The following is an 11,062-nucleotide window of genomic DNA, read 5'->3' as shown; positions in this document are numbered from 1 at the left end:
CTGTTTTCCAAAGTGGCTGCACCAGCTTGCACTCCCACCAACAGTGTAAGAGGGTTCCCCTTCTCCCACATCTTCTCCAACATCTGTCATTTCCTGACTCGTTAATTTTACTCATTCTGACCGGTGCAAAGTGGCACCTCATTGTGGTTTTGATTTGTATTTCCCTGATGCTAAGTGATGTTGAGCACTTTTTCATGTGTCTATTGGCCATCTGGATGTCGCCTTTGCAGAAGTGTCTCTTCATATCCTCTGCCCATTTCTTCATTGGATTTTGTGTTCTTTGGGTGTTGAATTTGATAAGTTCTTTATCTGATATGTCACTTGCAAATATCTTCTCCCATTCTGTCAGTTGTCTTTTGGTTTTGTTGAGTTTCCTTTGCTGTGCAAAAGCTTTTGATTTTGATGAAGTCCCAATAGTTCGTTTTGCCCCTGCTTTCCTTGCCTTTGATGATGTTTCTAGGAAGAAGTTGCTGTGGCTGAGGTTGAAGAGGTTGCTGCCTCTGTTCTCCTCAAGGATTTTGATGGATTCTTTTCTCACATTGAGATCTTTCATCCGTTTTGAGTCTATTTTTGTGTGTGCTGTAAGGAAATGGTCCAGATTCATTCTTCTGCATGTGGCTGTCCAATTTTCCCAACACCGTTTGTTGAACAGACTGTTTTTTCCATTGGACATTCCTTCTTGCTTTAGTTTAGATTAGTTGACCATAAAGTTGGAGCTCTATTTCTGGGCTCTCTATTCTGTTCCATTGATCTATGTGTCTCTTTTTGTGCCAGAACCATACTGTCTTGTGATAGCCAAAGCTCTAATGATTACAGCTTTGTAATAGAGGCTGAAGTCTGGAATTGTGATGCCACCAACTTTGGCTTTCTTTGTCAGTATTCCTCTGGCTATTCAGGGTCTTTTCTGGTTCCATATAAATTTTAGGATTATTTGTTCTATTTCTTTGAAAAAAAATTGATGGTATTTTGATAGGGATTGCATTAAATATGCAAATTGCTTTAGGTAACATAGACATTTTCACAACATTTGTTCTTCCAATCCATGAGCATGGATTGATTTTCCATTTCTTTATGTCTTCCTCCATTTCTTTCATGAGTATTTTATAATTTTCTGAGTACAGACTCTTTGCCTCTTTGGTTAGGTTTATTCCTAGGTGTTGTATGGTTTTGGGTACAATTGCAAATGGGATCAACTCCTTAATTTCTCCTTCTTCTGTTTTCCTGTTGAGTGCATAGAAATGCAACTGATTTCTGTGCATTGATTTTATATCCTGACACTTTCTGAATTCTTGTATGAGTTCTAGCAGTCTTGGAGTGGAGTCTTTTGGGTTTTCCACATAAAGTATCATATCATCTGCAAAGAGTGATAGTTTGACTTCTTTGCCAAATCGGATGTCTTTTATTTCTTTTTTGTTGTTTGATTGTTGAGGCTGGGGCTTCTACTACTGTGTTGAATAGTACTATACTGGTAGTGGACATCCATGCTGTGTTCCTGACCTTAGGGGAAAAGCTCTCCATTTTTCCCCATTGAGAATGATATTTGCTCTGGGTTTTTCATAGATGGCTTTGATGATATTGAGGTATGTTCCCTCTCTCCCTATACTGTGAAGAGTTTTGATCAAGAAAGGATGCTGTACTTAGTCAAATGCTTTTTCAGCACCTATTGAAAGTATCACATGGTTCTTGTTTTCCCTTCTATTAATGTATCACATTGATTGATTTGTGGATGTTGAACCAACCTAGCAGCCCAGGAATAAATCCCACTTGGTCATGGTGAATAATCCTTTTAATGTACTGTTGGATCCTATTGGCTTGTATTTTGGTGAGAATTTTCCCATCTGTGTTCATCAAGAATATTGGTCTGTAATTCTTCTTTTTGATGGGGTCTTTGGTTTTGGGGTCAAGGTAATGCTGGCTTCATAAAATGAGTTTGGAAGTATTCCTTCCATTTCTATTTTTTGAAACAGTTGCAGGAGAATAGATATTAATTCTTCTTTAAGTGTTTGGTAGAATTTCCCTGTGAAGCCATCTGGCCCTGGGCTCTTGTTTTTTGGGAGATTTTTGATGACTGCTTCAATCTCCTTACTTCAGGTTTTTTGTTTCTTCCTGGCTCAGTTTTGCGGGTTTATGCATCTCTAAAAATGCATCTATTTCTTCCAGACTGTCAAATTTGCTGGCATATAGTTGCTCATAATATGTTCTTATGATTGTGTGTATTTCTTTGGTGTTGGTTGTGATCTCTCCTCTTTCATTCATGATTTTATTTATTTGGGTCCTTTCCTTTCTCTTTTCTTTTTGGTAAGTCTGGCCAGAGGATTATCAATCTTTTTAATTCTTTCAAAGAACCAGCTTCTAGTTTCATTGATCTGTCCTACTGTTCTTTTGGTTTCTATTTCATTGATTCCTGCTCTGATATTTATTATTTCTCTTCTCCTCCTGGATTAGGCTTTTTTTGCTGTTCTTTCTCTAGCTTCTTTAGGTGTAGGGTTAGGTTGTGTACTTAAGACTTTTCCTGTTTCTTGAGAAAGGCTTGTGTCACTGTATACTTTCTTCTCAGGACACCTTTGCTGTATCCCACAGATTTTGAACAGTTGTGTTTTCATTTTCTTTTGTTTCCATGAATTTTTTTCAAATTTTCTTTTATTTCCTGGTTGACCCATTCATAATTTAGTAGGATGCTCTTTAGCCTCCTTGTATTTAAGTTCTTTCCAACTTTCCTCTTTTGATTGATTTCTAGCTTCAGAGATTTGTGGTCTGAAAATATTGCAGGGAAAGATCCCAATCTTTTGGTATGAGAGATAAGTGATAACATAAGGAGGCCCCTCCTCCAGAAGATCAGCAAAAACATCCAGCCAAGACCAAGCTCACTGATCAAGGAGAACAGCAGAATATTTTTTTAATATACTTGACACACTATATTAGTTTCAGATGTACCACATACAACACTGTCATTCAACAATTATAAACATTCTGAAATATCACAGTAAGGGTAGCTACCATCTGTGATTATACAAAGTGATTACATTATTGTCTATATTCCTTACACTATACTTTTCATCTCTGTGACTTATTTATAACTGGAATTTTGTACCTCTAAATCTCCCTCAATTTTGAATGACAACCTTGTGGGGTAATCTTGGTTGGTGGGATTTTTTTCCTTCTGTACTTTGAACATATCATACTACTCTCTTCTGGTCTATAAAATTTCTGCTAAAAAAAAAATCAGCCTATAGCCTTAGGGTATTTTCCTAACTATGTGCTTTTCTCTCTTGCTTTTGGGATTCTTTCTTTAAATTTTGACATTTTAATTATTATGTGTCTTGGTATTGACATCCTTGGGTTCATTTTATTTGGGGCTCTCTTCACTTCCAGAAACTTGGATGTCTATTTCCTTCCCCAGGTTAGGGAAGTTTTCAGCTATTATTTCTTCAAGTAGGTTTTCTGCTCCTCTATCTTGCTCTTCTTCTGGGACCTTTATATTAATAATATTACTTTTTATGTTTTCAGGGGTTCCTTAACCTATCCTTTTTTTTTTTTAATACTGTTCAGCTTGCATACTTCCACAATCCTTTCAGATCACTGACCCATTCTGCATCCTCTAAATCTGCTAGTGATTCTTTGGTGTATTTTTCATTTTAGTTATTGTATTCTTCAGCTCTGATTATTTTTTAAAAAATATTTTCTATCACTTTTCTGATGATTTCACTTAACTTAACTACTCTTCTTTCAAGTCCAGTGAGTATTTTATATGGCCATTATTTTGTGCTCTTTATCAGGTATATTGATCATTTGCATTTTGTTTAGCTCTTTTATTGAGGTTTAGTCTTATTTCATTTGGAACATATTTTTCTACCTCTTGAGTTTGTTGGACTCTGTTTCTTTGTTAGGTAGATCAGCTACATTTCTTTAGGTATAGTGGCCTTACACAGAAGGCATCATATGGAGCCTTCTCCACTAGTGGAACACTCCCTAGTCACTAGGAGCAGGCACTTGAGTGCCTATGTACACTTTTTTTGTGATCAGGCTAAAACTGCTGAGAACATGCTAGTATGTGGCACTGGCCCTCAGCCTTGCTGTTTAACTCTCCATGACTAATGCAGGTACACTGGTGGATAGGTCTGACACCTGGCTCAACTAGCTAGAGGCTGGTTTGTTCCTGCTTTAGGTGTGTTGTCGGGTAAAGCCAGCCCCTTAAAAAATCTGGCTGAGAGGCTCAGTTGAAATTGCAATGTGGGTCTCTCAGGGTAGGCATCATTTTGGAAGATCAACAGACCTAGCAACTGCTGGTTGTGGTGGGAAAATAGTCACTTTGTGGGTATTCCAGTCTTGACCAACACTGTCTACCACATATGGCAGGGTGTGAGCCACTCTGGAGGAGAACTTGCTGGGACAGTTGGGTTGGATGGTGTGGTTTACAGGGGGATGACAAGACAGGGCAAACAGTGCTAGTAAGGTCACAGACTGTCAGAACTAGCTCCCAGAGAAGCATCAGGCCAGCTAGAGTAAAAGAGAATTAAGTGGTGCCTAATAACACTTTGGTTCCTAGAGGAAGATCCTTCAAATTCTCCTCTTCCAGCATATGTCCTACAATGAGTTAACAAATCTCCTCAGGTGTATATAACCCAGACACTTTTCAAACTTCTTTTTCTATGCTGTTACCTACTGAGTGCTGTAACTGGCTAACTCTCTAATAACAGAATAATGGTTTCCTATAGCCTTTTGGCTTTCCTAGAGTTAAGCTCTGCTGATTTTCAAAGCCATTTGCTATAAGAGCTTGTCTTACTGGTGCAAGTCCCAGGCTGGGCATAACCAATGTGGAGTTTGATCCCCTCATCAGGGAGGACTATCATGCCTGTGATATTCCTGACACATCCCTGTGCCAGGGGTTTGATTCTTGACTATCTCTGCCCCCTTACTCTTCTGAATGTGGCATTCTCTTTACATCTTCAGCTGTGGAATGTCTGGTCTGCCAGTGTTCAAGGCATTTTCAGAGTAAGTTATATTATGTGTAGTTGTTCCCTCTATGAGGAAGGTGAACCCAAGGTCCTCTTACTCTCTCATCTTCACCTGTTTTCTTTTTAAAAATGAATTCATTTATCTTAAAAAAAAACTTTTGATTTATGCTATTGGTATCATATCTAAGATATTTTCCATAATCCAAAGTTATAAAGTATTTTTTCTAGAAATCTTATTTTCAGCTTCTAACACTTTTTTATCTGTATACATATTCTTTATGATTCTCTGCAAGTATGATCTTGTCTTTTCAAAGTAAAGAAAGTTTTGCTTTTTTTAACAGCAGATTATTTAGATTTATTATTTTTTTTCCATTAGCTAAAACAAGATTCTTGATTCTTTACTTATTTCCAGTCTCAGAGGAAAAACAGTCCATCATTAAGAAACAGAGGTTTCCTTCTGTCCCCAGTCCTTTGAGTTAAACTTTCTGAGATGTAACTTGTCTAAAACTGTTCTTTGTCTAATAATTGAATGAGAAGTAATAGCTTCAATTATTTGAGGAATGGGTAAAAGTACACCTATTATAAGGCGTTATACTCTATATACTTGCAGATAGTATGTTAAACATATTACTGTGGGTCATTAGTGCATATTCATATTCTGTAAGTCTCTGATTGCCAAATAAAGGGTCTTTTAGTTTAGTATTTATGGGAAAAGGGATCTGGTAGACCCAGTTTTTCTGTATTTTTTATTGAAATAGTACTTAATATAATTAATTCAAATTTTAACTTTATCAGAATTTTCTTCTATAAGGATATTCTGATTATTTCCCATTACTCTATTTCTATTATCTCTGTGCCAAAATTCTTCAAAATTCATGGCCAGTCAATAGTAAGATGTCTTAGATGGGATTCTCTAGAAGCAGACCCTGAGATAACAACACATGTGCAAGTGAATTCTAAACAATATATTTCCAGGAGACGTTAAGCAATAACAGAGGAAGTATGATTGGGAAAAGGAGGAAACCAAGAAGGTGGTTTCATGCAAAGTATTGGCTTAGCCTGACCCTGCAGGGGAGCTCTAGAATGTAGATTATACTTCAGTGCTAGTTCCAAATTTAAGAAAATAAACCAGGCTCTTATATATTCCTTCATTGACTAAGGTCACCCTTGAGGTTTGGAAGCCTAACAGGAACTACAGGATCTCTGCATGTAAAAGTAAAGCAGTTCCAAGCCAAGGACACTCATCCAAAGATAGTGTTAGATATATGAATTAGAAGAAAATGCACAGAGAGCTGGGGTGTGAGCCCACAGGAAAAAAAAAGAATCTAAGGGATCTGGGTGTGTACAGGAAATGTCCATTACATTTGATTTTCATGCTTTACATTAACTCTTTGGAAGTCTTAAGTATTTTTTATAATATTTCAATGAACTATAACTGACATACAATAGCCTATTAATTTCAGTTGTATGTAATAGGAATGTTTTTATACATTATAAAATGATCCTCAGAATAAGTCTTATTGATATCACCATATGTTATTAAAATACTATTGATTATATTGCCTATGGGATACAACTCCATGACTTATTTATAGCTGGAAGTATGTACCACTTAATCCCCTTATCTATTTTGCCCTCCCCTTAACACCTTACACCTTGTAAATAACAATTTGTTGTTTGTATCTATGAGTTTGTTGTTGTTTTTGTTTTTTATTTAGGTTTGACCTATAAGTGAAATCTTATGTTATTTGTTTTTCTCTTATTTTATTACAATACCTCTAGGCTCATATGTGTTGTTGCAAAGGGCAAGATTTCATTGCTTTAAAACTGAGCAATATTCCAATAGATATGTACAAACATCTTCTTTACTAGTTCACCTACCATGAACACCTAAGTTGCTTCCATACACCTGCTACTGTAAAAAGTGCTGCAATTAACGTAGAGGTGCAAATTCCTCTTCAAATTGGTGTTTTCATTTTCCTCAGATAAATACATAGGATGGAATTGGTGGATTATATGTCAGTTTTAATTTTAGAATAAGCCCCCATTGTTTTCCAAAGTGGTTATACCAATTTATATTCCCATTAACAGTGAACAAGTGCCTTTTTTCTCTCCGTTCTCACCAACACTTATTCTTTGTCTCTTTGTTAATAACTATTCTTGACAGGTGTGAAGTGTTATCTTGATTTTGATTTTGCATTTCCCTGATAATGAGTAGTGATGTTCAACATCTTTTTGTGTGTCTATTGGCCATCTATATGTCTTCTTTGGAAACATGTCTATTCAAGTTCTCTGCCCATTTTTTATTTGGGTTGTTTTGATATTAAGTTGTATAAGTTCTTTATATATTTTGGGCATTAATTCCTTATTGAATATTGCATGTTGAAATATCCTTTTCCATTCAGTAGATTGTTTTTTCACTCTGTTGAGTGTTTCCTTCATTATGAAAAAGTTCATTAGTTTGATGTAATCTCATTTATTTTGGCTTTTGTTGCCCTTTCCTGAAAAGACAAATCCAAACAAATTTTGTTAATAATGATGTCCAAGAGTTTGTTGTCTATATTCTTCTAGGAGTTTTATGGAGATGGCTCTTGCATTAAAGTCTTTAGTCCATATTGAAGTTATTTTTGTATTTGGTATAAGATTGTGGTCCAGGTTTATTCTTTTCCATGTACTGTTCAGTTTTCCCAGCACTATTTATTGAAAGGACTATTTAAAAAAAAGACATTTACCCATTGTATATTCATGCCTCACTTGTCATAGATTAGTTTATCATATATACATGGTTTTAGTCCTGGGCTTTCTATTTCATTGGTCTTTGTGTCTGTTTTCATGAGAGTACTGTTTAGCTTTGATTACCACAGCATTGTAGTATAGTTTAAAGCAGGGAGTTCTTCTTTGTTTCTTTGTCAAGATTGCTATGGCTATTCAGTGTGTTTTGTGGTTCTGTTTTAAGTCTCTCTCTTTATTTAAAAAAAGATTTTATTTATTTATTTGACAGACAGACATTACAAGTAGGCAGAGAGGTAGGCAGAGAGAGAGAGGAGGAAGCAGGCTCCCTGCTGAGCAGAAAGCCCAATGTGGGGCTCAATCCCAGGACCCTGAGATCATGACCTGAGCTGAAGGCAGAGACTTTAACCCACTGAGCCATCCAGGCATCCTATTTTAATTTTCTTTATTATAATTCTGTATAAAAGGTCACTGGTATTTTTAAAAGGGAATGGAATGAATTAAGTAGATTATTTTGGTTAGTATGGACATTTAAACAATATTCTCCCAATTGATGAACACAGACTATCTTTCCATTCATTTGTGCCATCAATTCCTGGGTTTATCAATACCTTAGAGTTTTCAGAGTATAGGTCATTATGTCTGGCTAAATTTAGTCTTAGGTATTTTCTTCTTTTTGATGCAGTTGTACATGGAATTATTTTCTTAATTTCTCCTTCTGGTAGCTCATTATATGTTTATAAAAACATAAACAATTTATATACATGAATTGTTTCCTGCAACTTTACTGAATTCACTTACTAGTTCTAAGAACTACAAATAGTTTTACATTTTCCTTTCCAACTGGATATATTTTATAATTTTATTTTTTTTATTTTTTGCCAAATCTGGCTGGGGCTTTGAGTATTTCATTGAATACAGCTGTCAAGACTAAGGATCTTATTTTTAATCTGAGAGGAAATATTTCAGCTTTTCATCATTGAGTATGCTGGTAACTGTGGATTTGCAGTATATATGGCTTTATTGTATTTTCCTTTTATGCCCATTTTTGTGGGAGTTCTTATCCTAAATGAATATTGAAGTTTGCCAAATGCCTTTTCTCATCTATTGAGATGATCACATGATTTTTATCCTTCATTTTGTTACTATAGTATACAATGTTGATTCATTTGTGGATGTACTTGCAAACCTGGAATAAATCACACTTGATAATGATGCATGATTATTTTAATGTATTTTAGCAGACCAGATAGAGTGGGTGAAGACCAGGGAGTCCCAGGGTGTGACACAGTGGGGCCACCTCAGTGTGATACCTGGAGTTAGCATGGATCAGGAACTTGGGGTATACTGGGTCAACATTAGCAGGTTGGCTAGTGTTCCTGGACCCTGCTTCCACCTATGCTATTAAGGTGAAAGGGGAACATAAAATATGGTGTTCAAAGGCGCCTCAACCTCAGAGAAAATATCAGTAATTCCATGCTTATTTGCTGGCCTCTCTAGGACTAATAAGTGAACTCTCTTCACTTATAATCTTGTTGCCTTTTAAACTGAGGGTTCTTTTTTGTTTGTTTTTCTCTGTGGCCCTGGTAGGTGAGTGTGCATATGGACTCCTCAATTATATTACTCCTTCCTACATTTTGTCATGGAGAATGTCGTTCTCTTGATTACCATGTTTCTCTTACCTTTCTCCATCTTTCCCCTCTATCATTTATTGTGCAAAGCCTGTTCAGTGGGCCTCAGCTTTCTTTCAAGGGGATTGCTTTATATGTAGGTGTAGATTTAGCATGTCTGTGGGAGAAGATGAGTTCACTCTGTTCCTACACAATATTGTGAACTCTTCCATGATTATTGTTTTCATCTGGTTGTCTGATCCTAATGAATACCATTTAGAATGTGAGTAGATGAAGATAGGTATTAAAACCCTGAGAGTATATAGTACCTTAGAGAGGTTAATATGATGAATAAACACAGAATAGCAATGATTAAAAATTTTTGGAACGAATTCCCTGAAGCCAAGATTTAACCATTTTTTTATTAAGATTTTAACTTTCTAAGTCAATTTTATGAATAATGTATAACTGGGTCTTTATTTTTTCTTATTTTCATGAGTGCAATATGACGTATTAGCACACAGATTCTCATGATTATTCAAAACATTCTTAGATTTATCCTGTTGTATTTCAGAGGCAATATTGCAGGTAAGATTCCACCTAAATTATGCCTTTATATGATAGGGGAAGTTAGGTAGAGTTAGGATTTTTCCCCCCAAATTTTCATATAAATTATACTTTGAGAAAATTATAAATTTACTTCGAGTTTGTAGAAAATCCAGTTGAGAAAATTTCTAGATGGTGGTTTCAAAACATCTTCAGATGGTGATATGAGGATGGCAGTTTTAGTCTAATGGGTTTTTCTAGTTTAACAGTTTTTGATGATTTCAGCATGCCCTATGTTGAACTTTCTTGAGTGGCTCATATAGCAATAAGTATGAAGGTTGTCTGCACATAATTGAGATGAATTCTATGATATTTACAAGTGGATAACAAAACCTCAAATACAGTCAGTCATAACAGAACCAAAATCTGATATCTACAAGGGATTATTATTGAAACATATTCTTTCTATAATCATCTCCATTTCCATCATAGACAACCATAGTAAGACAGAAAAACTAATTTATTTGCAACCAAGTCTAGTTTCAGTACACTTGGCCTGATTATTTACATAAATGCAGCAAGAAATGTGATTGACTACTGTAAGGTATTAATTCATTGTGGTTTTGATTCATATTTCCCTGATGCCAAGTGATGTTGAACATTTTTTCATGTGTCTGTTGGCCATTGGTATGTCTTCTTTGGCAAAATGTCCATTCTTGTCTTCTGCCCATTCCGAGATTGGATTATTTGTTCTTTGGGTGTTGAGTTTGATTAAGTTCTTTATAGATTTTATATTTGAGCCCTTTATTTTATAGGTCATTTGAAAATATCTTCTCACATTCTGTCAGTTGTGTTTTGGTTTTGTTGACTATTTTCTTTGTTGTGCAAAAGCTTTTCAGCTTAATGAAGTCCCAACAGTTCATTTTTCCTTTGTTTTCCTTGCCTTTGGAGATGTGTCTAGCAAGAAGTTGCTGTGGACAAGATTGAGGAATTTTCTGCCTGTGTTCTTCTCAAGGTTTCTGATGAATTCCTGTCTCACATTTAGGTATTTCATCCAATTTGAGTCCATTTTTGTATGTGGTATAAGGAAACTCTGCTCCATTGAAGATTAGCTGATCATAGAGTTGAGGGCCCATTTCTTGGTTCTCTATTTTGTTCCACTGATCTATGTGTCTATTTTTGTGCCAGTACCATATGGTCTTGTTAATCACAACTTTGAAT

The sequence above is a fragment of the Mustela lutreola genome, chromosome 5 (genome assembly GCF_030435805.1).
Source record: "Mustela lutreola isolate mMusLut2 chromosome 5, mMusLut2.pri, whole genome shotgun sequence".
Taxonomy (NCBI): domain Eukaryota; kingdom Metazoa; phylum Chordata; class Mammalia; order Carnivora; family Mustelidae; genus Mustela; species Mustela lutreola.
The sequence above is the reverse complement of the archived record's forward strand: the minus strand, read 5'-3'. Positions refer to the sequence as shown.